Source organism: Rana temporaria, chromosome 5 (genome assembly GCF_905171775.1).
Source record: "Rana temporaria chromosome 5, aRanTem1.1, whole genome shotgun sequence".
In the NCBI taxonomy this organism is placed as follows: domain Eukaryota; kingdom Metazoa; phylum Chordata; class Amphibia; order Anura; family Ranidae; genus Rana; species Rana temporaria.
This window is the reverse complement of record NC_053493.1, coordinates 293,760,474-293,787,189: the sequence shown is the minus strand read 5'-3', so window position 1 is coordinate 293,787,189 and position 26,716 is coordinate 293,760,474. Positions and strand designations below refer to the sequence as shown.

Genomic DNA, 26,716 nt, shown 5'->3' with positions numbered 1-26,716 from the left:
TTACCTTGTCCCTGGATCCTGTGATGTCTCCCAGGTGTGTGACCGAGCTACCGCCTTGCTCGATTCACACAGTGCCTGTGTGCCGCCGATGTTCCGTTCACTGCGATGTTACGACGCACGGGGGGCGGAGATCGGCGCCAAATTCAAAAAAGTAAGTACAGAGTACATATACAGTATACTGTAATCTTACAGATTACAGTACTGTATAAAATAAATACACACCCCCCTTGTCCCTGGTGGTCTGCCCAGTGTCCTGCATGCACTTTTATATAATAAAAACTGTTCTTTCTGCCTGGAAACTGGAGATTGTCCATAGCAACCAAAAGTGTCCCTGTATGTCAAAAGTGGTTTTAGACCAGCTAGAAAACAGCGATAATAAATTAGAATCACTTGCAGAATTGAGTGATAGTGATTTGTGGGGAAATTCGTCATCAAACAATAAAAGTAATGACAGCGACAATTCTACTGAGCAAATTTCATTGTTTTTGATTTGATTACATTATTGAATAATTTTTTATTATAATTAAATTATTATTTGTTATAATTATTTATAATATTATAATTTATGATTTTGTGCTTCAAACTTTATCATACCCGGGATGTCTACTAGACTCTTGTTTGGTCAGATTTAAGTGAGTTAAGAATTACAGGCCTACAATGTAAAACGCCAAATTTCCATGCAAAATAATTGTACCACTTTCAGCACCTAAAACCAGAAAGAATCATACTGCCAGGGAGGTTAAAGTGGTAGTAAGGCCACTATGTTTTTTTTTTCACCTATAGGTATGCCTATAAAGGTTTGCCTATAGGTACATGAAATCACCATTTAGGAGATATTTACTTTAGTAGCAGCTGGTTACGTCACCGGTGCATGCGCTATGAAGGAACGGTATACCCGTGCTATTCCTTCAGAGCTCCGTGCCCCGCGCATGCTTGTGAGTGACGTCATCGTAGCTCAGCCATTCATAGGGCCAAAACCCGCAAGTCTAGAAGTAAGACAATGGAGGGTTTTGTTTTCTCAAAATGTGCTAGTGTGTAAAGCATACTAGCAGATTATGACTAAAACTACCTGGGGGGGGGCTTTTTCTTTTACTTTTTTGTTGCGTCTTACTACCACTTTAAGCAGAGATCAGCCTGTAGAATATTCAGATTCTTCCATTTGCAATAACATTTATGGATGGTGACTAAGGAGGGAGCTTCTATACTAGGATGTCATCATTCAGGGTGCCATGATTTTCTTTCAGCCCTGCCCTAATCAACCTAATTATTGCTTGTAATTATCAGTTTCATCACATTTCCAATGAGTATCAGGTGGTGAATGCACCTCCTAAGGGCTTCAGTTTTAATCCCTCTCTAAATTACTCCATGATGTTTATGTGAAATTCACATTAACAAAATAAATATGGAATGTGAAGTAATTCTTCAATGTTTGCTGTGCTGGACATTGATTCCCCCTGGTTTTCTCATGTTACACTGCAGTGCTGAGTTGTTGGACTTTTCCAGTACCTATTTTCCTGCTTTCTAGGATGATGTTTTATTTGGCTGAAAGCCATTGTTGTGAGTCCCTCTAACTCATTTCTAGTCTTAGACACTTATAGCTGTAGTTGACCCTTTCCTATGCTATTATAGTCTTGGATAAAATGTATTCTACCTTTAGGCCTCGTACACACGTCCGAGAAACTCGACGGGCAAAACACATCGTTTTGCTCGTCGAGTTCCTTGTGAAGCCGCCGAGGATCTCGGCGAGCCAACTTTTCCCATTGACTAACGAGGAAACATGTTCTCTTTTTGGCCCGACGATATGCTCGTTGGTTTACTCGGCGAAAAGTGTACACACGACCGGTTTTCTCGGCAGAATACGTCTCCCATCGAGTTTCTGGTGAGAATTCTGCCGAGAAAACCGGTCGTGTGTACGGGGCCTGAGAACAATTATGTACTAATGTAGCACATACATTGTAGACATCAAACTTTGATCATGCACCTATGCCAGACCTATTTGCCACCAGATCCCCATCTAGTCCAGTACATCTAGGCATGGGGCACAGGAGTATAATCCACCCTGCTTCCCAAAGAGCAGAGTTCAGTGCCCAAGCAACCAGTTTCTAGGTACAAGTGCTGGTAATGTAAATGTTGACGTTCAGAAAGACAGTATTTGGATGGGAGTTTCATAAGGGTTCCATTGGCAGATCAGGGAGGCAGATAATGCTAAATGTTAGGAGAAGGTTCTTTTATAAAAGGGTGGTATAACAGGTAAATAATCCTTAGACAAGCAGCACTAGCAATAAAAAGAAATAATAGTCCACAGCATTTCTTTTATAATAGTCTGACAGTGACCTTAAAAATAAATAAGTAAATGTGTGGAAAATGAAGTGCGAATAGTGTCCAGTGGTATTATTGGTATATTTCTTATTAGTGATATTACCTCTTCATTCAAAAATAAAACATGTTCTTTGTGGAGATGTCACACAGTAGTGAGTATTTGTTGATTGTGCTCTCAACCCATTCATAAAACAAGGAAAAGGACCCTACTCAGTGAATGGAGTTGACCCTCGTTACCTTACAGTAAGGGAAGTCAAAAGCACTGTGCGATCTTGATGACCAGAAGTTGCAGGAACTGACTCTTGTCACTAGCTTGTGGTCTGCAGTCCCGGGGAACAACCTAGAGGAGACTCTCACTCTCCCACAGTAGACGAGATCCAGACCGCGATATGGTTTTAACGATCACAGGCTCCACACACAAACTCTGACCACCAGCTCCCTGCTGCTATCCGTAGTCCAAAGGGACAGCCACGTGATATTCAAAGAGAAATGGATAAAGGGCTCCTCATAGCGTAAACCAGTACGACTCTTTATTAAAACTTTAAAAGGCTAATACAGTTTTCAATACAGCGAGTGGATAAAAAAACAGCTTGCTGCAGAAACTTGGTACATTGCATAAAGTTCTCACAAACTCTCCAAGAAATCAGCTAGGCTTGCTGTATACCATCTGAAGCTTGATCCAAACACACCATGCATCCTAGCTTGACATGTTTCGTCATAACAAATGATGTCATCAGAAGCCATCTATGTTTTTTAACCACTTGCTTACTGGGCACATATACCCCCTTCCTGCCCAGGCGAAATTTCAGCTTTCGGCACTGTCACGCTTTTAATGAAAATTGCTGTGCGATGTGGCTACCAAACAAAATTGACGTCCTTTTTTCCCACAAATAGAGCTTTCTTTTGGTGGTATTTGATTACCTCTGCGTTTTTTATTTTTTGCACTATAAACAAAAAAAGACCCGATTGCGGGTACCAGTGGCCGGAGGATCCAAGAAGACGGCCTCCTGTACCTGTAGAGCCACCTTGTGGCCGTCTTTTTACAAAGGCCTGGGTCTCAAGAAGTTAATTATATTTTGTTCAGCAAAGGGTATAAGATAGCTATGTGTACTAGGGTAGGAGTCAGTTGCTGCTGCTTCCTCCTTTACTGCCCTGCAAAATCATGCCTTGTTCTTGTACAGCAGTAGTCTTCAAACTGCAGCCTGCAAGCTTTGTGCAGCCCATATAACTGGGCCTTGGGGCACTATTCCTCCCAATTGACACCTATGATATGGCACCATTCCTCCCACTTGACACCAATAATGGGGCAGATTTCACTAACTGGTACCAATAATGGGATACTATTCCTCCTTTTTGACACCATGATGGAGCACAATTCCACCCACTGACACCAATGAGGGGGTACCATTCTTCCTATTGACACCAATGAGAGGGCACTATTCCTCTCACTGATACCAATGAGAGGGCAAATTTTTCTCCCACTAACATTAATAAGGGGGCACTATTCCTCTCACTGACACCAATAATAAGGCATTGTTCTTTCCACTGACACCAATTATAGAGTGTCTTTTTCTGACACTGATCACAGATGCTAAATCCTTTTTTAAATCCCATTGGCCACCAACCTGGGGCATTTTTTACCTCCCACTTTCCACAAACCCTGGAGCATGTTTTACTCCTGCAATCTGAGTGGAACTCCAGCCTCCCCTCCTTCCCCTGCAGCCTTTTAGGACACATCACAGGTCCCAGGAGACTGTGGGACCAATCACAAAGCACAGCTCAGCTTGTGCATGCACAATTGTAAGCAGCTGTAAAGCTTATAGTAAAAGTCAGCAGCTACAGTTGTCTGGAGGTGCCAACCTTTAATATTTGGGAGGGAGGCTGAAAGCTCCACTTTAAGACTGGCATTCTGCATGTATTTTGTATCTGCATTTGCTCAGTTGTTTTTTTTTTCTAGTTGCTGCCTTACTATCCTTTCCAGTTTTAGAGTATGTCTATGTTTACATACACAGGGCTATACTTCAGGGGATTTTAAACATTGTACAAGTTTTAAATGTCACTTACAGATTTATTTCCCAGACATTGTGAAGTCATCACCAATAGAATGTGGAGCCAGACTGTAATTCTAGATGAGTGTAGGATGTTAAATGTAAGCTGTTCATGCAATAAATAGTATCCACTAAATCACATTCATAACTGGATTGTAAGTGATTTTACTGTAAATTTCCATATAAAAAAAAAATTGCTCAGTTATCTTTTCGGATTAGGCCATACAGAATCAATACATTCTAAGTGAATGTCAAGCCTTTATATATTAATCTAGCCATTCTCAGCCAGGTTTTTCTTCAGAGTGTGCTAGGGGTTCATTGAGCTGTGGCTGATTAACCTCCCATCTGGTGGTGCCTGTGTAGTTTGGGCCCAACACCACTTGACAGAGCCAGTTGCATGACACCAACGATCTTTTTAGCTGTCTGTAGGGGCAGTATTCTGACCACCACTGCCATAAATTGTAGGACCATGTTTCCCTCTGACACCAACTAAACTGGCTTTAGCAGGGGTTCTCCAAGACCTGAAAGGGTTCCTCTGGAGGTTGAGAGATTGAGAGAGGTTGAGAGATCACAACTATATTTGTAGGAGAGTGAAAACATCATTCACCACCAATTTTATAAAAATATAACTCCCTCTAATATACAGGCTGTGCCTTCTGGGTCACTCGCAGGACAGGGAAGCGAGCATTTTTTACCCTAAAGTAGTAGAACTATGGGCATTTCTTTTTCACCATCCATGTCTCATTGGGGAGATTTGATTTCCCTTCACTTCCTGTTCCATAGCCAAACAGGAAGTGAGAGGAAATCCCTGAAAATTATGGGAATACCATGGGGACCCCCAGGTCACCAGAAGTAGTGTCCCCATTGGAAGATTTCCCCTACTACTACTATTTCCCCTACTACTACATAATTTGCATGTATGAAAGTGACGTCATGTTTTGCATTGAAAGCAGAAGTGATGTAACAGGGGACTTTAAAACTGTAAACAAAATCAGTGGACACTCTTTAACCACTTGCCTACAGGGCACTTTTACCCCCTTCCTGCCCAGACCAATTTTCAGCTTTTAGCGCTGTCACAATTTGAATGACAATTCTGCGGTCATGCAACACTGAACCCAAATTAAATTGTTATAATTTTTTCCCCACGAATAGAGCTTTCTTTTGGTGTTATTTGATCACCTCTGCGGTTTTTATTTCTTGCGCTATAAACAAAAGAAGAGGGACAAGTTTGAAATAAAACACAATATTTTTTATTTTTAGCAAAAATAAATATCCATTTTTTTTTTAAACAAATTTTTTCCTCAGTTTAGGCCCATACGTATTCTTCTACATATTTTTGGCAAAAAAAATCGCAATAAGCGTTTATTGATTGGTTTGCGCAAAAGTTATAGCGTCTACAAAATAGGGGATAGATTGATAGCATTTTTATTATTATTTTTTTTACTAGTAATGGCGGCGATCTGAGATTTTAATCGTGACTGCGATATTGGGGCGGGCACATCGGACACTTTTGACACATTTTTGGGACCAGTCACATTTATACAGCGATCCCTGCTATAAAAATGCATTAATTACTGTATAAATGTGACTGTCAGGGAAGGCGTTAACACTAGGGGGCGAGGAGGGGTTAATGTATTCCCTAATTAGTGATTCTTACTGTGGGGGGAGGGGAGTGACTGGGGGAGGTGACCTATGGCTGTCCCTATATACAAGGGACACACCATCGGTCCCCTCTCCCTGACAGGACGTGGATCTGTGTGTTTACACACACAGATCCACTTTCCTGCTCAGTTCCTGAGCAATCGCGGGGGGGCCGGGCACGCGCATCGGGTCCTCGGTGACGCGCCGGGCACGCGCGCGCCCCATAGTGGTGTTTAAAGGCGCAACGTCATATGATGTTCACCCAGGATAACAGAGTCTTCCTCCCGCCGTCTTTTGACGGTGAGCGGATGACTAGTGGTTAAATATCACTCTGGCGACTGACAAAGACTCCCCCTCAGCCCCCTGCTTAAATATGGGTTCTGTGAATTTCTAGAATGTCCTGGGGGAGTCAGGTGACCTAAATGATCTATTCTAGAGGACCCCATAGAACATTCCCAATCAGCTGACCTTTTTTGACCTATTACAAAATCACCGATTGAAATCAATCAATGGAGGGCTTGAAACTCCTACTGCCACCATCCTATGAGGGAAAGGGGGGACATTAAAACAGGCTATTCCCCCCTTTTCCTCACATTCTTTTGCTTCCTCTATTTGATGAGACACCTAGCTTACAGGTGATAAGCCTCACTTTCTTCATTCACTGCATGCACTGATAGTAATACAGAGTCATGTCAGAGCTTACTAAGCTTCAAAGAGGGCAAATTGTTGGTGCCTGCTTAGCTGGTGCCTTTGTGATTGAAGTTGCAAATTTATTTGCGGTGTCGTGCGGTACAGTATATCTAATGTTATGACGAAGATGACGAGTTTCTGGAAAAACATCATCTAATAAGTATAAGCACGGTCAACTGACCGAAAGAGACAACAGGAAATTGCGGAGGATTGTGACCCAGAATAATATTTGTCAATTCCTAAGAGAATTCAGGCCATCTTAGATGCCAAAGGCGGTCCAATACCATATTGGTAACAAGTTTGTTCTTTTACTTGGTGTTTCCATATATTTTTTTCCATTTTTTTTTTCCATTTTTTTTTTTCATATTTTTGTCCAACCCCTGTATAACCCCTGTATAATAGGCTTGCTAGTTAAATTGGTCATCTTTCTGTCTCCTGGAAAGGTCTCAGTAGATCAATAAGTGACCTAGTTGCCTTGTATAAATGTATCAATACATTTTTCCCAGCTTGTTATTTTTTAATATCACTAGAATGGACCCCATTTTACTACTTTAACATGCCAATAAGCCAAGTATTCTACAATAGGATCTGTCTTGACTAGTCTATTAAAGATGATTTGTCTTCATTCTGCTCTGACCATGACTCCATTTACCCCTTCTAAATAATCACATACGACCACAAGCTGAAGCTAAATGGCCATAGCAGCCTTTTATTAACAAACTGTATACATAACAGAGAAATACCATGTTAAACCCAGTTTAACTGGAGCCTCAAGGTCCAGGCATCAAGAAAGAAAGTACCTGCATCCAACTTAATTAGGTCTTCAGCCACCACATCACCGACTCAGAGACAACCAGTGTCAGATACCAACATACCTACTACTGGGTGCTGTACCTCGTCCTTACCAAGTATATGTTTGCCCCATACTAACTTACCAGGACCTTGTACCCCGCTTACTGCCATGACAAAGAACCACATCAAAAACAAGAAAACGTCCTTAAAAAGAGGGGGGGGGGCAGCACCAAAATCCAGAAACAATAAAGGGGAGGAAGGGCAAGAAATTTTCCCCAACGCAGCTTCCCTCCGACTGAAGACCTCCTGAGACCCCTAGCTTGACCACAGCTCCACCCGTTCCTGGCCTGGACACCAATCAAGTAAGACCCTAAAACTTGTATTTCCTATTATACTAGGCTGAAACTCCTCATAGACTCAAACTCCTTTAACCCCTGTTATGCCAGCCCTCCGTCCATGTTTTCTCTCCTTTACTCCGGGCCTCAAATTTCTTTTTTTTTTGGAGCAATTATTTTCATTTACATAAAAATTACGTCAGTTGTGTGTCTCCAGAATAGACTAACATTTCTTGTTAAAAAATATGAAATGTAGAACAGTGTATTAAGTTGTGTGCTAAAAATACCAGCTGTAAGTTCATATGATATCCTGCTACTGAAGAATGTAAAGTGTCTTATAGCATGTAATGTGGCTTCTTTACAATTATAAATACGGGATGGTGTGTTTTCTGAATAGAAACCTCTCCAGTAATTGATCCCTATTTCAGTGTACTTGTCCTTGTAAGGGTCACAGGTTTTCTAGGCTGAGCAGGCCAGCCCTGACTTCTCTCTGCCCTCGTACTGACTCTGGCTTTTCCTGGATGAGTACTGTACACTCCCAGAACAACTGGAAATTCCTATCCCTCCAGTATATTCTGGATGAGCCCTAGGGACTTATTTCACTTACATTCACCTTGGAAAAAAAAAATTCTTATCTGATGATGTCTTTTTCATGTTATATGTATCTGAAGTCTTTTACAAGAGACAACATAACCTCTTCCATACAGGCTTGGTACAAACATTGCAGCATTGTGCTTTTACAGATCTGAGTGCATGCATATTGTTTTCTATGGACCTATACACACGGATCTATAAAGATCAGAAAACAAGGCATTCAGATCAATAAAATCTATGGCCTTGTGTATTGACGGTATTTTATGCTGTATGCATATAAACTTTTGTGCTAACGTTTTCTATTGGCCTGCATTCACCTAGAGGTAGTCGTGCTGTTCTGATCAGGCCAATCTCCTACTCCATTCATACTTGTGTGACTTGTCATACAACTTTGAACATCAAAGTTGTATGACAAGTCATTCCCCATGTTTTCCAATGATAACCATTCATATATGTGCGAACTAAATTTGCAGTGATTAGTAGTTCATGTACTACTTTGGTCCAGCTTTCATGCAACTTAAGGGCCATAGACTTCAATGTTAACCCTCAAAAGTTGCATGAAAGTCGTACCTGAATGTTATACCATACAACAGTTGTGCAACAGTTGTCCATTATCACTGGTCAAAGTTGTATCCAAGTTACACCTTTCCACAGTTGCACTTTTGAGTCGTACAAGTATGAATGGAGCCTTAGGCCCCATTCACACTTGTACGACTTTCCCTGCAACTTGGGACTGCAAATTTGCATGGCAAGTTGCTCCCCATGATTTCCAATGACAACCATTGATATTAGTACGACTTCAAGTCGTCCCGACTTCAAAGTAGTCCCTACATTACTGTACTTTGGTCTGACTTTGATGCGAGTTACACAGGCATTCCCTAACATCGCTTCAAAATCACGGCCGTGAAATCGTGGCAAAATCGTGAGGCTTTGAAGTTGCTATAGTGTGAAAGGGGCCTTAATCAGAGTTTGCTGCTTATCTGTAAAAAGCCTCCCTTAGGTATTAAAGTGTTAACAGTAAAATCAGACTGTATATGGAGTAAAGCAGGCTTGTTATACTCACTGTAGAACCTAAGAGGTTTATCATGTGCATTGTGTAAAAAGACTGTTTAATGTGGTCTTCTCTTATCCTCCCTTTCTTCCACATTCACCAATCCATCTCCTGATAGAACAGAGCCTTGGGGGCACTCTGCACATGCTCAGTTTGGTATATATTTCTAGAGAGTTTTTATTTTCTTGGGAGGGTGCCTGTGATCAGCACATGGTCAATCAGCACTGTCCAGACAGAGGGTCAAGAGTCATACAGCCTCATAGGACAGTCAGAGGAGACTGAAAACTCCTCCTACAAGCTTCAACCAGTGCTGGACCAGACACTGATAGAAGTCACAAGACTGCTATATACTGCTGATGAAAAAAGGTATTTATTCCACTCTTCCATAAAGACCAGATTTGTGGAGTGCGCGACTAATAGTTGTCCTGTGCACAGATTTTCCCACCTGAGCTGTGGATCTCTTCAGCTCCTCCAGAGTTACCATGGGCCTCTTGGCTGCTTCTCTGATGAGTGCTCTCCTTGCCCGGCCTGTCAGTTTAGGTGGATGGCCATATCTTGGTAGGTTTGCAGTTGTGCCATACTCTTTCCATTTTCGAATGATGAATTGAACAGTACTCCATGAGATGTTCAAAGCTTGGGATTTTTTTTATAACCCAACCCTGCTTTAAACTTCTCCACCACTTTATCCTGAACTGTCTGGTGTGTTCCTTGGCCTCCATGATGCTGTTTGTTCACTAAGGTTCTGTAACAAACCTCTGAGGGCTTCACAGAACAGCCATATTTATACTATAAATACATCTGTTACATGTTACATGGATTCAACTTGGACCATGTAAGTATGCATATACCATACTTGTGGGACCCCTGTGAAAGCAGAGAATCACTGTAGTAGTGGTCTTCTGGGTCCCATGCCAAGCGGTTGCCCTGCTGCATAGTAACAATGGGAGATCACTTACCCAATATTTGTGCCATTCACAGAACGCTTTTCATTTTTCTCAATTAGTGCAAAGCGTGCTCTGATTGGACAAGATGGACATCATGAGGTTACCACCCTGTCTCTCCAACCAAATAACAGCTTGCATTTATCGAGGAAAATGCAAGGCACTCTGTGAATGGTGCCCGTGCCAAGCGAGCGACCTCCTATATTCACTACATTGCAAAACAGCCTGCTCGGCACAGGACCTGGAAGGGGGCAGTGATCACTACAGCAGTGCTGATTACTACAATGATTCTCTGATTCCATAGTGCTCCCATGGGTATGGCATATACAGTATGTACTTACATTGGTCCAAGCTGCACCCGTATAACTACGCAATAAAATCTATACCTGGATTTCAGTCTTACATATGTATACTGTATGTACTGTATTTGCAGGCAGAGCAAGAAAATGTCACCAGCACACAATGGATCTCTAGAGTTGGGTTCAAAGCTTTATTCAGCGATTACATTGTTACAGAAAAAGGCAAAGCTTCGGAGCCTCACAGGACCATGCCTGATGAAGGAATGCTGCAAAGCACGGAAACTTTGCTATTTGCTGTAACAATGTGATCGCTGAATAAAGCTTTGGACCCACTCTGGAGATCCATGGTGTTCTGGTGACATTTTGTTGCTCTATTTACAGCTCTATCTGGTGGTGACTGCACTCACTTATATACAGAGCAATTTCTACAGGAGCATGTGCGTTGAGAATAGTGTGTTGGGGTATTTGGAGGCAGGCAGATTTTCTCATTCTAGTTTCTGACTCCGCTACCGATATTTACACAGGAAGAGCTATCTGCTGCGCAAAACATTTTCTGTCCATACACATTGAGATTGAGGGCAGGCTCCATATATGCAAGCACCTTGTCTACTAAACAATCAGCTTGCTCGGTGAACTTCAGATTGGATGATCTGTGAGCTAAAAATCTTTTACAATAAAATAGTTTTTAGGGCCGGCTACAGCAGCTAAGCAATCAAATTTGTATTTTACAACAAACTGATAGTTAAACTGTTAGTGTTATATTTACTAAAAATATATTTAACAAGACCGTCATTGTTTAGTGTTATTTCTCTAAGCTTTTTGATCTTATTTTAATGAAAACCATGTAGCAGTGTATACTGTAATCACATGTCTTCATAAATATCCAAAATAAGTAAGTGTAACCTTAATAGAACAATATAGTCAGTGTGGTCTTTTTATTATGGTGTAAATAAAAAAGTAAAAAGCCATAATATACTTAAAGAAGAAGTATGAGTGTAGTTCATTCTGCACTTCTTTGATCCTGTTTTCAGTTGACAGGGGGCTAAAGCCCACTTGGCTGGCGTCACTCAGCTGGTCCTGGCTCGGGAAAAATGCCGACTTTACAGTTGGGATTCACACAGATATTAGGACCGGCAGCTGGCTTGGCCTCTCAGACCGCTGGGAAAACCAAGGGGAAAACCGAGAACCGGCTCGGTCCCTTTTCCCCTGTACACACGGCCGGTTTTCCCGACAGGAAAACTACCAGGAGAGCTTTGGTCGGGAAAAACGGCCGTGTTTAGGCTCCCTTGCAGTGTTTGCCATAGGAAAACTGCGGGGGGGAAAAAACGATGCGATTCGCGGCGAGAAAAAAGAGAACATGTTCTCATTTTTTAAAACGCAGTTTTCCTGATGGGAAAACTACTAAGGAGGATAAACACGGACAGTTTTTCCGGCCACAGGACGACGGGAAAACCGATCGTGTGTACTAGGCATAAGTCTTAACAGGATGGTTTTGGAAGTTGCTGAATGCCTGTACAGGAAACTTTACACTGGTATTAAAGCTTTACTTTTTATCAATTTCACTGCTAAGGTGAAGACTTACACTACAAGCTGCTCCTTGATCAATAAAAGTTATTTTTACTCCTGCTTCAGCTGGTCCCATCAGTGCCAGCACTGTTTTTTTCAATTTCAAGGTGGCTACTTTGTCATGCAGAGTCCTATGGAGCCACCCTTGCTTACAAGCTCTCAGCCCAGACTTGAACCAAATATGCTACGCTGTGTGCATCAACATAAACACACAGTGTAGGACAGGAAGTCACTCAAATGCTCTTGCCTTGCCTCCTCAAAATTAATTGATGGACAGCTGCAGTTAATAATTATCCCTCAGGATTACTAAAGTATTCTCAATCTGAATGTGAGTAGCTTGTGTTGTCCCTTGTTAACTAAGTGCACACCCTGACCAGAAATTCGGGGAAGCAGTGCTGAGAGGGCCGCAGAAAGCTAGAGCCAGAGATTTTGCCAATTATTAATTAAAAATGACATTAAACTCTGGTGTTAAAAATACTATTTAAGTATGTATTCTTGAAGTGTTATGCCCCGTACACAGGATCGGACCTTTGTCCGACTAAATTGACATCGGAATTCCGTTGGAATTCCATCGGAGGACAAGAGAACAGGTTCTCTATGTAAACTCCGATGGAATTACTCCGATGGGGCATACACACGGTCGGAAATTCCGATCCTGTGTATGGGGCATTAATTCATCTTTTCAGAAAAAATAATGAGGTAAGTTAACACACAATCTCTAGCCCCCCCCCCAAATTCAACGCTGTACTTACCTCTGGGGATGCTGAACTGTCAGTGCCCACACAGCTGGTTCAGCTGTCCATTTGAAATCCCCTCTCTTTTTTCCCTCTTCTCTGTGCAGCATCTCCGGGACTGACCAGAGCAATTCTAATTGGTCAGCACCAACACAGCTGCATGTGAGTCACAGCTGGCTTAGACACTCTCAATGTACTTCCACTGAATGAATGTCGGGATACAGTAATCATAAACATACTTACCTTCCACCACAAAAAAAAAACATGCAAAAGGATAATACTGCATATTTCTGCATATTGTTGAGCACCTGTATAACATTGGGTACAGGGCTGAATGCCCGTTACAGGAGCCTGTAGGTAAACAGTTGTTCATGACCAAGTAAAGGGAAGTACACACAGGGAGAATATAGAGCAGCATAGGCCTATTCAATAGAAACCGGCCAACATTCGACCCGTGTGTACGGCAGCCGGTCCAACAGAAACCGTCCGAACATCCAACTTCTGTCAAAGGGGCATGATCGAAAAAGGTCTGTCGATTGGCATCCAATCAGCGCTCTCAGAGTGCTGATTGGTGTGTTTTGCCAGTGGGGGGTCACCCTGTCGAAACACAGTAGCTCAGCAGGGTGGTCACTGTATATTGTTAGTACAGCGACTCCTACTTCAAGCCCACTGGGTTGAATGAAAAAAATAAACAACCTTAAGCTTTTACTTCTTTCACAAATCATTCCTTTTTTAATACCTGCACTGTAACCCAGCTTACCATATTGTGACATTGAGCAAACTAACTTATATAATGTTGCTTTCATTTAAAAAAAATAATAATGTTGCTTTCATTTAAAAAAAATAATAATGTTGCTTTAATTTTTGTGGTGATAGAAGAAAACAAAATTGTATAATCCATAACTTTCTAGGGAAGAGCCACCTTTTTGCTTTCTAGTGGTAAATCCAGCTTATTGACATCCAGCTGGTCACTACTGGTCAAAATATTAAAATACTGCTAAAACAGGGTTTCTCAATCGGAATTCCATGGAACCCTAGAGCTTAGCATTATGTGCCCCAAGTGTTCCACTGCATGCCACCTTTCCAGCAAATTTATATCCACCTAAAGCAGGGCCACTGATAGATATAGGCAGTATTTGGCTGCTTCCATATTAGTTACTGTCAGTTGCCTTGTGTGAAAAGGGAACTAGACAAAATGTATAATGGTGAATGTTAGCTTAGGATGGGATACCAATTCTGTCTGGTGATGTTGTCAAATGCTGGTAGGGGAGTTTGTGGAGCAGAGATTGGCTGGTGACTGACAAGAAGGCGACAGTGCTGAAAGCCCTGGGCTGCTTTTGGCTTTGGAGCCTCAGTAGAGGTTAGCATCGGGAGGACAGGCCTGTGTTTCCTGTCCTGGCATGGAAGGACCCTGTGCTTTCTGTCTCAGCATAGCCCCCCCCCAAACCCCCCCCCCCATGTGCTTCCCCCCCATAGCAGTATGAGACTCTGGGAAGAGTCCTTGGATGGGGCACATAAATCTTTATTGATAAGATGAAATTAGTCCAAGTGTATGATTCACAGTTGAGCTGCATCTATGGGACATTGTCTGGTAAGCATCAAAACAAATTCAGTGTTGGCAGTGGCACCACTGCAGATTTACTGTTGTTTCTGGGATACCCTGAAAAATGTGGGTTGTCACTGGGCACTGCCACAAATTTAAAGTTTATGGACAATACTGCAAATGTTGGGTTGTCATTGGGTACCACAGCAAATTTAGTGTTTTCACTGTATACCACTGCAAATGTAGTGTTATTTCTGGGCACCACTGCAAATCTAGTGTTATTACTTGAAAGCAAATTTACAAGCAAATTTAGTGTTGTCACTGGGTACCACATTAAATTTAGTGTTGTTTCTGGGCACTGCTACAAATTTAGTGTTGTTACTTGGTACCACAAGCAAATTTAGTGTTGTTACTGGGCACCACTGCAAATTTAGTGTTGTCACTGGGCACCACTGCAAAGTTAGTGTTGTTTCTTTAGTGTTGTTTCTGGGCACCGCTGCAAATTTTGTGTTGTCACTTGGTACCACAAGCAAATGAGTCTTGAAGCAATTCCAGGCAATTTCAGGCTTTACATTAAGGACGTATGTTGTAGTAGTTTATTGCTTCATTTGTATTAAAGTGATTGTAAAGGTTTGACATTTTTTTGAAAAAAATAACAAACATATCATACTTACCTGTAATTATCAGATGTTTTTTCACCTTAATGCATAGGACGCATTAAGGCTCGATGGCTGTCTTGACTCCTCCCCGTATCAGATAACCCCCTCTGGGAAGCACTTTCCCAAGGGGGTTACCTTGCGGGCATGCTCCCGAGTCCAGCATTTGCGTCCATAGACACGAATGCTCGACTCAGCCCCGCCCCCCCGCACCCACTTCATTGGATTTGATTGACAGCAGCGGGAGCCAATGGTTGCGCAATCTATCCATAGGATGCATAAAGGTGAAAAAACAGGAAGGTTTACAACCCCATTAAATTTACAACTCACTGGTTACATTATACTAATATACCGTGAGCTCTATATCAGAAAATTATTTTAGGGATTCTCCGAGACTTGAATTCCTTTCTCAAAGGTTCCTCCAAGTTAAAAAAAAGTTTCAGAAAAATTCTGCTAGATGTTACTTACTACAAAGGACACATAGGTTATTGTTGTGAATCTTTACTACAGGTAGCCTATAACTAGGCACCACTTGTGCTGTTATTTTAATGTGTTATGTAACAGTTTCATCGATGAGTTTTAGCTGTTATAAATGCCATGCTATATTTAATCCAATGTATTATTTCTGAGCATTGTAATTATATCACAGCTAGTGCACACAATCATGTGATCATGATGCATTTCAGGTTCAGCCCACATGGCATTTGTATTGGTTGAGATTTAGAACATTAAATAGGTTAGTTTACTTTGGAGCGAAGTAATTTTGTAAATTACTTTTGTGCTGGATGTTTTCCATGTAAACTCCCCTGAAGCAAAAAAAAAAAAAAAAAAAGAACCTGCTATACGGAGTTCATTCTTTCTCTGTGTGCTGTCAGTACGGCATTGCTGATTGTTTTCTCCAAAACTCAGCAAGTTCAGGCTAGGGTACAGCTTACTTTGTATCGAATCCCTTTGTTCCACTTTCTGGGACCGAACATGGATGTCTCTTTCTGATTCCGAAAAAATGGGCTCTTAATTAGGCTTTAATCCGGCTTGTTACTAAACAGATGAAAGGCTTAGCTCAGCTACAAACAGGAAAACACTACAAACATTTGTTCTGCGCCTTGAACTCCGTAAATAGTAACAGAGCACGTTGTGTATTGTTTTACGTAGTGTGTAGTTCAGCTTCTCATTGTTTTGGTGTGCTTGGGAGTCCCCCATCTGTGGACCTTCCACTCCCTCTATCAGTTCCTCTGGATTTCTCCGCTGATAATTCTATCTCGACTATTTTATCATCAGGAAGCTAAAAGGACACCATTAAAAGGACTTATTTATAGAAACTTCAAGCTCCCTATTTCCCATTATTGAGTTGAATGTTTTGGGAACAGTTGAACATGTGAAGGTACGTACTTCAGAAAATCATTTTCCATTTGTTATACTTTGTCCTTTGCTGCCTTTACATTATCACACAAGGACTGCTGTAATCTGTAGCCTCAGACAAGCAATGAAAACTCTGCAAACAGCTTAGGGATCGAATAATATATATTTTGTTAAATTATTATAAAATTAAAAAGAAATACTTTGTATGTTTTTAGAACAGTCTTTGTTAGGTACATTATTATTATTATTATTATTATTATTATTATTATTATGTTACCTTATATAATATCAATTATTTTGCATATTTCTTCGTTATGCTTTTCATTAGGTAAATGAGATTCCTGTTGACATTACAATCAAAGGATAGCTATGCTTTAAACTTTAAATTGTCCTTTAGGGGTAGGGCAAGTTTCCCCCAAGGTTTTTTTATGCTTTTGCCCCATCCTCCCTATGTACAGCAGGTCTAGCCCACCCTCTCTCCACCAAATCAGAATAATTACCTAGATCTCGCTCCGAGGCCCACAGAATTTTTTACACCACTCCATCCACTTGGCCCTTTTCGACTTCTATAGGGCTGGTAGGCAAATCAACTCCTGTCTACTAGCCCAATCAATGTAAGCCTATGGGGCTTAAATGCACAGGCACAGATGTCAGTTAAAAAAAAGTAGATGGGAGGGATGTAAACAGTGTTGTGGGTGTTGGAAGGAGCCAGGTAATGCCCTGTACACACATTCTGAAAATCGGACAGATTTTCTGTTCTTTTTTGCATGCTAGTCATATATCGAACATGAAGAGCTTCCTAAAGTTACGAAAATTCTCGTAGGACAGAATAAAAAATCTGAAGTGTTGTCGTGTGTTGTAGTGTATTTGTATTGTATTTTCAGACGACAACTGTACTGATTAAACAAAAATTGTACGATCTGGCATTGTACGAACCAAATTTCCGTGCTTGTCCGATTGGAAAATATTGGATGAACTGTCGTGATCGGCTCTCAAAAGCTCTGTACTAACGATCTGATTATCGTACGATCGCTTTGAATCCGGTATTTTTTGTACGATTTTTGGATCGGGCCATAAGTATAGTGGTTTGGGGGGAGAGGTTGGCCTAGATCTATTTAGGGGTGTGCAATGTAAAAGAAAATATAGAGGGAAAGTTTCCATAGTCTTAACTCCCATGCTGACACCAACATCTTCTCTCCAGCTTCCTCTGGGTGTGGGGTATTCGGCTGCCTTGATTGGGTGATGTAACTCCTGTACATGTGCTTTGGAGTTCCTTCATCTCCTTATTCACAGGTCAGTGTACATTCTAAAGAAGTTTGCAAACAAGCAGGTACATTTGTTTTATTGCAGAAGAGACACAGCATATCTCTTCTACAATAAAGTGCTTGCCAGCTTACAATTTTTTACTTTTTAACTTTCGTTTAAATTGTTTTTAAATAGTCATACATTTTAATTTACAGTCATTTGATCATATTTTTTCATGGATTAGTAATTTGACATATAGATTATTTTTTTTTGCCCCATACAGTACTAATTTTATGCAGTATTTCATGGAATCTTCAAAAATATTGTAAGCTTATTAAAGCGGAGGTCCACCCATTTTTTTTTTTTTTTTAAAGCCAGCAGCTACAAATACTGCAGCTGCTGACTTTAAAAAAATGGACACTTACCTGTCCAGCACGCCCGCGACTTCAGCAGACAAGGCTGAGCAATCTCTCAGTCCTCGGCTGCTTCCGTCGCCATCTTCGATGAGGGAATCAGGCAGTGAAGCCTCGCAGCTTCACTGCCGATTCCCTACTGCGCATGCGCGAGGATCAGGGCGCGCTGTCACTGGTCTCCGCTCTCTCCTGGGAACAGGGGGGGGGGGCGGGTGATGTAACGAGCCTGGACTCCCACGGGAGTCAGGAACCTGGAAGTGGTGCAAATAACTGTCTCAGACAGGTATCTACACCCCCCTTCCCCCTAAAAGGTGCAAAATGTGACACCGGAGGGGGGGATCCAAAAAGCGGAGGTTCACTTTTTGTGTGAACCTCCGCTTTAAGTACTATGATGTAAAGAAGCTTGTTTAACCACTTGCCTACTGGGCACTTTTAACCCCTTTCTGCCCAGGCCAATTTTCAGCTTTGAGCGCTGTTGCACTATGAATGATAATTGCGCGGTCATACAACACTGTACCAAAAAAAAATTTTTGTCTTTTTTTCACACAAATAGAGCTTTCTTTTGGTGGTACTTATTAAAAAATTATCAGATAAAAAAAAAAACTATATAGCGTATACAATCGCGACACAAGTCATATGGTAATTGGATGTTATTAAAAATGGCCTTTCCTTTTAAATCTGCAGTGCTGTAATCTTCTGTAAAATGCAATGCACTATGGCAACCTGGAGGAGTTCTGTACGCTGAACGTGTTCAGAACAACCACCCCTCCCCCCCAGATTTGTCATTTTCTGCTTTTGTGATTGGCTTACTGATTTTCCCAGAAGTCTGCGCTAAGATACAAATCATATTTTGGGCATCCCCTACAATACAAATGTCATTTTTGGTGAGATACTCTCAAAGGGAAATCACATTTAAAGGAATACAGACCCTGCAGCTTGCCTCATTAGTGTACATAGATTACTCAGAGGGTAATGTTTTTTTATTCTCAACAAAAGTGGAGTTACTATTTAAGGCTCCATTCACACCTAGGCAGACAAATTCGCTGCGTTTTGTCGCCGCAAATCGCGGTACAAATAGCGGCGTTTTGTACCGCGATTTGCGGCGACAAAACGCCGGTATTGTTCGCCTAGATGTGCCCCAGATTGACCCCCTCTATGGAGATGGTTCCCATCTCCTAGCCGAATGCCGAAAGCCGCCTGAAAAAAAGGTCCGGGACCTTTTTTCAGGCGTCCGGCATTCGGCGTGGAGATGTGAACCATCTCCATAGAGGGACATGTGTTTTCATCCCTCTGGCGGCAGCGGCGTAGCACTACAGGCGTTAAAACGCCTAGATGTGAATGGGGGCTAAGTCTGTAGTTAGACCTATGGATTGCAGAAGTTCACATCTTACCAAGTGTCAACACGACATACAGTAAGGCAAGAAACTGACTATAGTGCCATTAATTTTGAAGGTGAATGTAAATTTCAGCATTATACTACCATACAGATTTGTGTACCATCTTTGTGTTGTAGCACACTTCATGAAAAAATACTACAGGTCTGCACAAACCTGTGTCGTGGTGGGTTGGCAGCGTATTCAAAAGAAATGTTCTAATGCAGTGCACATGCAAGATACCATACATCGAGGAGTGTGGTCACGCACTGCAACACAGCACAATCTAAATGAATGCCCACCTAATATTTACATTAAAGTTAGGTATGTGAGACAAGCAACAGTGGAAAATTGGCAGTTTTGGAAACTTCTGTTTAGATTTTCAAGATTCATAGCAGAACACTGGAGCTTCTGACAATGTGCTTTGTCTGGATAATGTAGATAATTATACAGAACAGCAAACTTTGAATTTAGAATGACATTATGTAATGCATTTGCACAGTTACTGATTAACTGGTGGTGGCAGTTATTACTGACCTTCTTATGAGAATTGCCAGTTGCTTTTGTGTTTCTGGCCTAAGACCCAACTCCGTGCTATGTTTGACTTATTTTTTAAATGTCCACATAGCCTAAGCTAAAATTCTAGCAACTGGAAAAAAAAATTCCACCAACTGGAGAAAAAGGGGTCATTTTTAAGGGCCAGTTCACACCAGATGTAGTTCCGTACAGTTTTTTGTGTGCATTTTTTCTGCATTAAAAATGCATGCACAGTGTTTTCCATGTATTCCAATGGCTCTTATTGGCTCTAGTTCACACCATGCAGTCAGTTTCCGATGCAGAAACTGACCGGAAACTGACTGCATGGTGTGAACTAAAGCCAACTAGAGCCATTGGAATACATGGAAAACACTGTGCATGCATTTTGTGCAGAAAAAAAGCACACGGAACTGATCGGAACTGCGTCTGGTGTGAACTGGCTCTTATTGTTTTTTCTTTTTTGCCTTCCTCTGGATCAACTGTGAGTATAGGATTATATATAAAGAGGTTTTCTATTTGTGTGTGTGTGTGTGTGTGTTTTTTTTTCTATGTTGGTTGAACTGGATGGACTTTTTTTAACCAGATTAAGGCTGGGTTCACACTACGGTTTTCCCGTCCGTCAGCCGCATACGATTTCAGTATTGAAAACGTACGGGCACAGACGGGAAAACGTATAGATAGACAATGCATTGCAAATCGTATGCACTCAGATGCATCCGGGTGCGTACGATTTGCTGGCAAAACGTTTTTTAAACGTACGCAAAACCGTGTTCAACCACGGTTTTGCGGTCGTTTTTAAAACAGTATGGCAACCGCATACGTTTTCCTTTAACATTAATGTCAATGGAAAACGTACATATGTGCGGTTCCATACGTTCCCGTCCGTTTCAGCCGCATATGGTTTTTCATATAAATCGTATGCGGCTGATGGACGGGAAAACCGTAGTGTGAACCCAGCCTAACTATGTAATGCAGAACTGCCCCCCATGCAGAATGTCTTCTTTGTCACAAGATGTCCTCAGCTTGCCTGGGTTTAATGATGTCCTGTAGTGTGTTGGTGCAGTGCACATGTCATCACATAATATATATATATATATATATATATATATATATATATATATATATATATATATATATAGCCTACTGCTGGTGAGGGCTCAAGTGGGAGATAGGATCCTATGGGGGGGGGGGCACAGTGTTTGGCTTTAAATACAATCTGAGTCACTGACCTATAATACATATTACATGCAGGGTCGGATAGAAGTTATAATCTAATCTACATACTTGTTCCAAATCAGCAACTCAGAAATAGATAAAGCCGGTAAAAGTGAATAATGGCCAGGCTACTTACATTTTCAAAAGAAGAGATCATAATCTCTTTGTATCAGTTTTCTTTAACCACTTGCCTACTGGGCACGTTTACCTCTTTGCTACCCAAGCCAATCTTCACCTTTTAGCACTGTCACACTTGGAATGACAATTGCGTGGCCAATTAAAAACAAACGTTTTTCATAGTTTGTTGTACAGATAATGTTTCTCCTTTACTGATGTGCACTGATGAGGCTGCACTGATGGGCACTTATGAGGAGTAACTGATGAGAAGGCACTGATGTGGCTTCACTGATAGGTGGCACTAATGGGCGGTGCTGAAGAGCACTAATGGGCAGCACTGATAGTTGGCACTCATGGGAGCTGATAGATGGCACTGATGGGCACTGGTAGGCAGCACTGATAGGCAGGCTTGATAGGTATGTCACACTGAGTAAACACTGCTGGGCACTGATTGGCAGCACTGGTGAGCACAGATTGGCAGCACTGGTGAGCACAGATTGGCAGCACTGGTGAGCACAGATTGGCAGCACTGGTGAGCACAGATTGGCAGCACTGGTGGGCACTGATTGGCAGCACTGGTGGGTACTGATTGGAAGAACAGGTGGTCACTAGTGGGACTGCACTGATAATCAGGACACTGATAATCCGTGTCCTGATTTTCAGTGCAGATGTCCCTTTTGCACTCTCCTCTCCTCGTGTCAGCATGAGGAGAGGATAAACAGAAATCAGCTTGTGTTTACATTGTGATCAGCTGTGATTGGACACAGCTGATCACGTTGTAAAGGCCGCTATGATTGGCCATTTACCCGGTGATCAACTGTGTCCTAGTGATGCAGCAATCACAGAGCGGGCATGCGATGGGTGCGAACGATCACGGGAGGACGTCATATTACGGCCTCCCATAACTGGCTGGCCGCACTGTACCCGTCATTCGGCTATAGCACGGTAGACAAGTGGTTAACTCAAAATTGATCCTTTACAGCCAAGGAAGCTGTCGTCTTAGGTTTTGTTTTATCTGCAGTTGACATGGTGCCGCACATGTGATCAGTTATGACACCAGCCATTTGTTGGCTTGACAGTTGAGAGCTCAAGCAACTGTGACAGTTATCATTCACAGCATGCCTATGTATGTTTTGGTAAACAGGTAAATTGATGGGTTTAGCCCTGCTTTAATACTACTGTATGTCTCCTGACTGGTGAACAGATGCATGCTCTCATTGTTTTTGGGGCAGAATTTTAATTAAAAGTCATTTTATAATTAGCTATGGAAAATTCCTTTCTTTTATAAAGAAAATGCTATGTTTAGTATTGTACATAGTTCGCACTTCCTTAATTTTGAAGCATGCTACCTAACATTTCTTCCTCTTTCACTGGGTATTGATGATTTCAGTGGAATCTTTGGTGGATTTTCTGTTTTATTTTTTAGTGAGATGAAAACAGCAGTAGTAATGGGACTAGGAAACAGTGTTCATAACAATAGAACTCCTATTTCAGTTTGTACATGTGATTACTTAAAGAGACCCTGTCCCCAAACCATGGGCCAGATTCACAAAAGGGATACGACGGCGTTTCTCCTGATACATCGTCGTATCCCTGTTTATATCTATGCGACTGATTCATAGAATCAGTTACGCATAGATATCCCTAAGATCCGACAGGTGTAATAGTTTTACACTGTCGGATCTTAGGATGCAGTACCGCGGCCGCCGCTGGGGGGAGTTTGCGTCGTAAACCAGCGTCGGGTATGCAAATTAGGAGTTACGGCGGATCCCCGACGGATTTTCGCGTTCGCTACGTCGCCGCTAGTCTAGTTTCCCGTTGCAAAGTTAGTCGTCGTTTTGGGTGCCCTAACTTTAGTCAGCAAACGTATTGCTGTCTAAAGTATGGCCGTCGTTTCCGCGTCGAAATTTAAAATTTAAAGTCGTTTGCGTAACACGTCCGGGAATACGGAAGTACGCTACGCGCGTCGCCGTTCGAAAAAATGACGTCACAGCGCGCAAAGCACGGCGGGAGTTAGGAAACGGAGCATGCGCAATAGTTGGTCCGGCGCAGGAGCGCGCCTAATTTAAATGGCACACGCCCATTTGAATTGGCCCGCCTTGCGCCGGAGGCCGCGGGCGTAGTTTTCATCGCAAGTGCTTTGTGAATCAGGCACTTGCGATGAAAACTTGCGGCGGTATAACGTATCTACGATACGTTACGCCGCCACGATTCTACGTGAATCTGGCCCCATGTGTTTTAACAAATATCTAAATATTATATGTACCTTTAATGTGTTAAGGATGTGTTTTTTTTAATTGTTAAAATTATTATTATTATAATACAGGATTTATGTAGCACCAACAGTTAGCACAGCTGTTTACAAAATAAAGGAAGAAAGAACACTTACAACACAATACAAGAGGGCCCTGCTCAGGGGTGGTGTGACCATATGTGGGCAAGCACGGCCTTCTCACGGGTATACAGTGTAGTATGCCTGTTTGAACTAGGCCATAAGGAGATGTACAAATAAAAGTCATGGTGCAGAGACAATAAATAAAAGAAAAAAAAGAGAAGCTACTTTGCATTGTCAAAAAGTAAACATCTCTGTATAAATATTGTATTCTTAGCCTGAAAGTAATGTTTTATTTAAATTTTCACAACCTTGCTTATCCCTATTCTCCTAGTATTACATATATATTCGTAGATCCTTTATCAATTTACTGTTGATATCAATCTATTGTGTCAGCAAACCAGCTGATAAGATCAAATTTTTTTTCTGAAAAAAACACTCAAAGAGTGTATTGATCAATCATATTGAAAAAAACTGACTAATGCCCTGTACACACGATCGGTTCGTCCGATGAAAACGGTCTATCGGTCCGTTTTCATCAGATGAACCAATCGTGTGTACAGGGCATGAGGCTGGACTCACACCTATGCATTTTTAGTGCTTTTTGCATTTTGCAGATTTGCACTACAGTCCATTTACCATGGTTTCCTATGGAACACGTTCTGTAGTGCAGATCTGCAAAATGCAAAAAGCACTAAAAATGCATAGGTGTGAATCCAGCCTAAAGACGGTGGCAGGAAAGAAAATCCCTTGATTCCCCTATTAACACAGTTAAAGCGGGAGTTCACCCATTTATTTAATGTTTGCCCTTTTCCCCTTAGATTCCTGCTCGTTTTGTCTAGGGGAATCGGCTATTTGTTTAAAAATATGAGCTGTACTTACCCGTTTTCGAGATGCATCTTCTTCCGTCGCTTCCGGGTATGAGTCTTCGGGAGCGGGCGTTCCTTCTTGATTGACAGTCTTCCGAGAGGCTTCCGACGGTCGCATCCATCGCGTCACTCGTAGCCGAAAGAAGCCGAACGTCGGTGCGGCTCTATACTGCGCCTGCGCACCGACGTTCGGCTTCTTTCAGAAAATTGTGACGCGATGGATGCGACCGTTGGAAGCCTCTCGGAAGACTGTCAATCAAGAAGGAACGCCCATTCCCGCAGCCCATACCCGGAAGCGACGGAGAGGATGCATCTCGTAAACGGTAAGTACGGATCATATTTTAAAACAATTAGCCGATTCCCCTAGACAAAACGAGCATTAATCTAAGGGGAAAATGTCCTCTCTGAGGGTGAACCTCCGCTTTAAGCAGACCATACACGGTGCAAATTTATTTTCTGTAATCACATGTTCCCCCATCAACACAGATAGAGCTGACAGGGGAATCCCTCCTGCTGAGCAATTGTCTCTTCCCGCCACAGGGGGAGCCGCCTCCCGTCGGGAGGAGACAGTGATTATCACTAGTGGTTATAGTAGCTGCTAGCGATAATCACAAGAAAATCCGTCAGGCTGGTTGTACCCAAGTTGCTCGATTGATCAACTTGGTATCTTCAGCCTGTCCATTAACAGTTTGAATCTTGGCCGGTACCTGCTGCACCAGCCGAGTTATGAACCATGTATATTGTTCTCCCTCTGTGAGTGGGGGGTGTGGACAGCTGTCACCACCGGGAGAACACTGGGGTAGATTCAGCAAGCAATTACGCCTGCTTATCCATAGTAGCGCCGGCGTATCTACTTTTTGTATTCAGAAAGCTCGATACGCCGACTGTAGCCTAAGATACCACTGGCATAAGGCTCTTATGCCGTCGTATCTTAGGGTGCATTCTGACGCTGGCCGCTAGGTGGCACACCCGTAGTTGTCAGCGTAGAGTATGCAAATTGCATACTAATGCCAATTCACAAACGTACGCATGGCCGGTGCTCGTTTTTTACGTCGTTTGCGTACGTCGTTTTCGCCGTAAGGCTGCTCCTGCTATTAGGAGGTGCAGCCAATGGTAAGTATGGACGTCGTTCCCGCGTCGCGATTTTCAAAATTTGCGTCGTTTGCGTAACTCGTTCGTGAATGGCGCTGGATGCCATTTACGTTCACGTCGAAGCCAATGGCGTCCTTGCGACGTCATTTACCGCAATGCACGTCGGGAAATTTTCCCGACGGAGCATGCGCAGTGCGTTCGGCGCGGGAACGCGCCTAATTTAAATGATCCACGCCCCCTACGGGATCATTTAAATTACGCGCGCTTACGCCGGCCCCTTTTACGAAACGCCGCCGCAAATTACGGAGCAAATGCTTCGTGAATGAAGCATAGCTCCAGTAATTTACGGAGGCATATCGTAAAAACGGTATGCTGCGCCGCCGTATCAGTGCACGCCCCTAGCTGAATCTACCCCACTACTGCTAGGGGCTATAATAGCAATAATCGCATGTACAATCAGATAGGCTGTTTGATCAGCCTGCCCATACATGGTTCAAATCTTGGCTGGTCCCTGCTGAACCGGCCGATAGTCAAACCATCTATGGCCAGCTTAACTTACACTGAGCTAGTTTGGTCTGGTAAATGTCCAGTGTTTATGTTTATCAAACAGAGGATGGTTGCGATTTCTAGTTGATATCTAGACAAATTACACCTTCATTGGGTCAATTGGTACTGATAAAAATATCACAATATATAAATATGTATCGGTAACGGATGAGATTATTTCCCTTGTAGTTCTTTGAAAAGGTGATTTTTTTCTCCACATTCACTAAGCTAAGCAAATCATCCCCTATAGCTCTATTAGACCCTGCGAGAGATCTCCTGAATAAATCATGCAAAAAAAAAGCTAACACTCATGTGCCAACACCCAACATCTGTGTCTAAGGCCTCGTTCACACCATATGTGCATAAAAATGAATGGAAAAAAATGATTTGACTTTCATAAAATATTTTG

At 42.2% G+C, this 26,716-nt stretch overlaps 1 protein-coding gene across 2 annotated transcripts in view; it reads left to right on the top strand.

Annotated features, from left to right (window-relative positions):
• Positions 1-26,716, top strand: part of ARHGAP28 (Rho GTPase activating protein 28) — a 182,934-nt gene that overhangs the window by 69,507 nt on the left and 86,711 nt on the right. The window contains exon 1 of one of the 2 annotated variants that reach the window (XM_040353994.1): positions 16,050-16,590. The exons of the other annotated variant lie outside the window; for it this stretch is intronic. The gene's annotated coding sequence lies outside the window, so the exon portion shown is untranslated. Of the gene's footprint in view, positions 1-16,049; positions 16,591-26,716 lie in introns of those variants that run through there. 2 annotated transcript variants of the gene reach the window in all.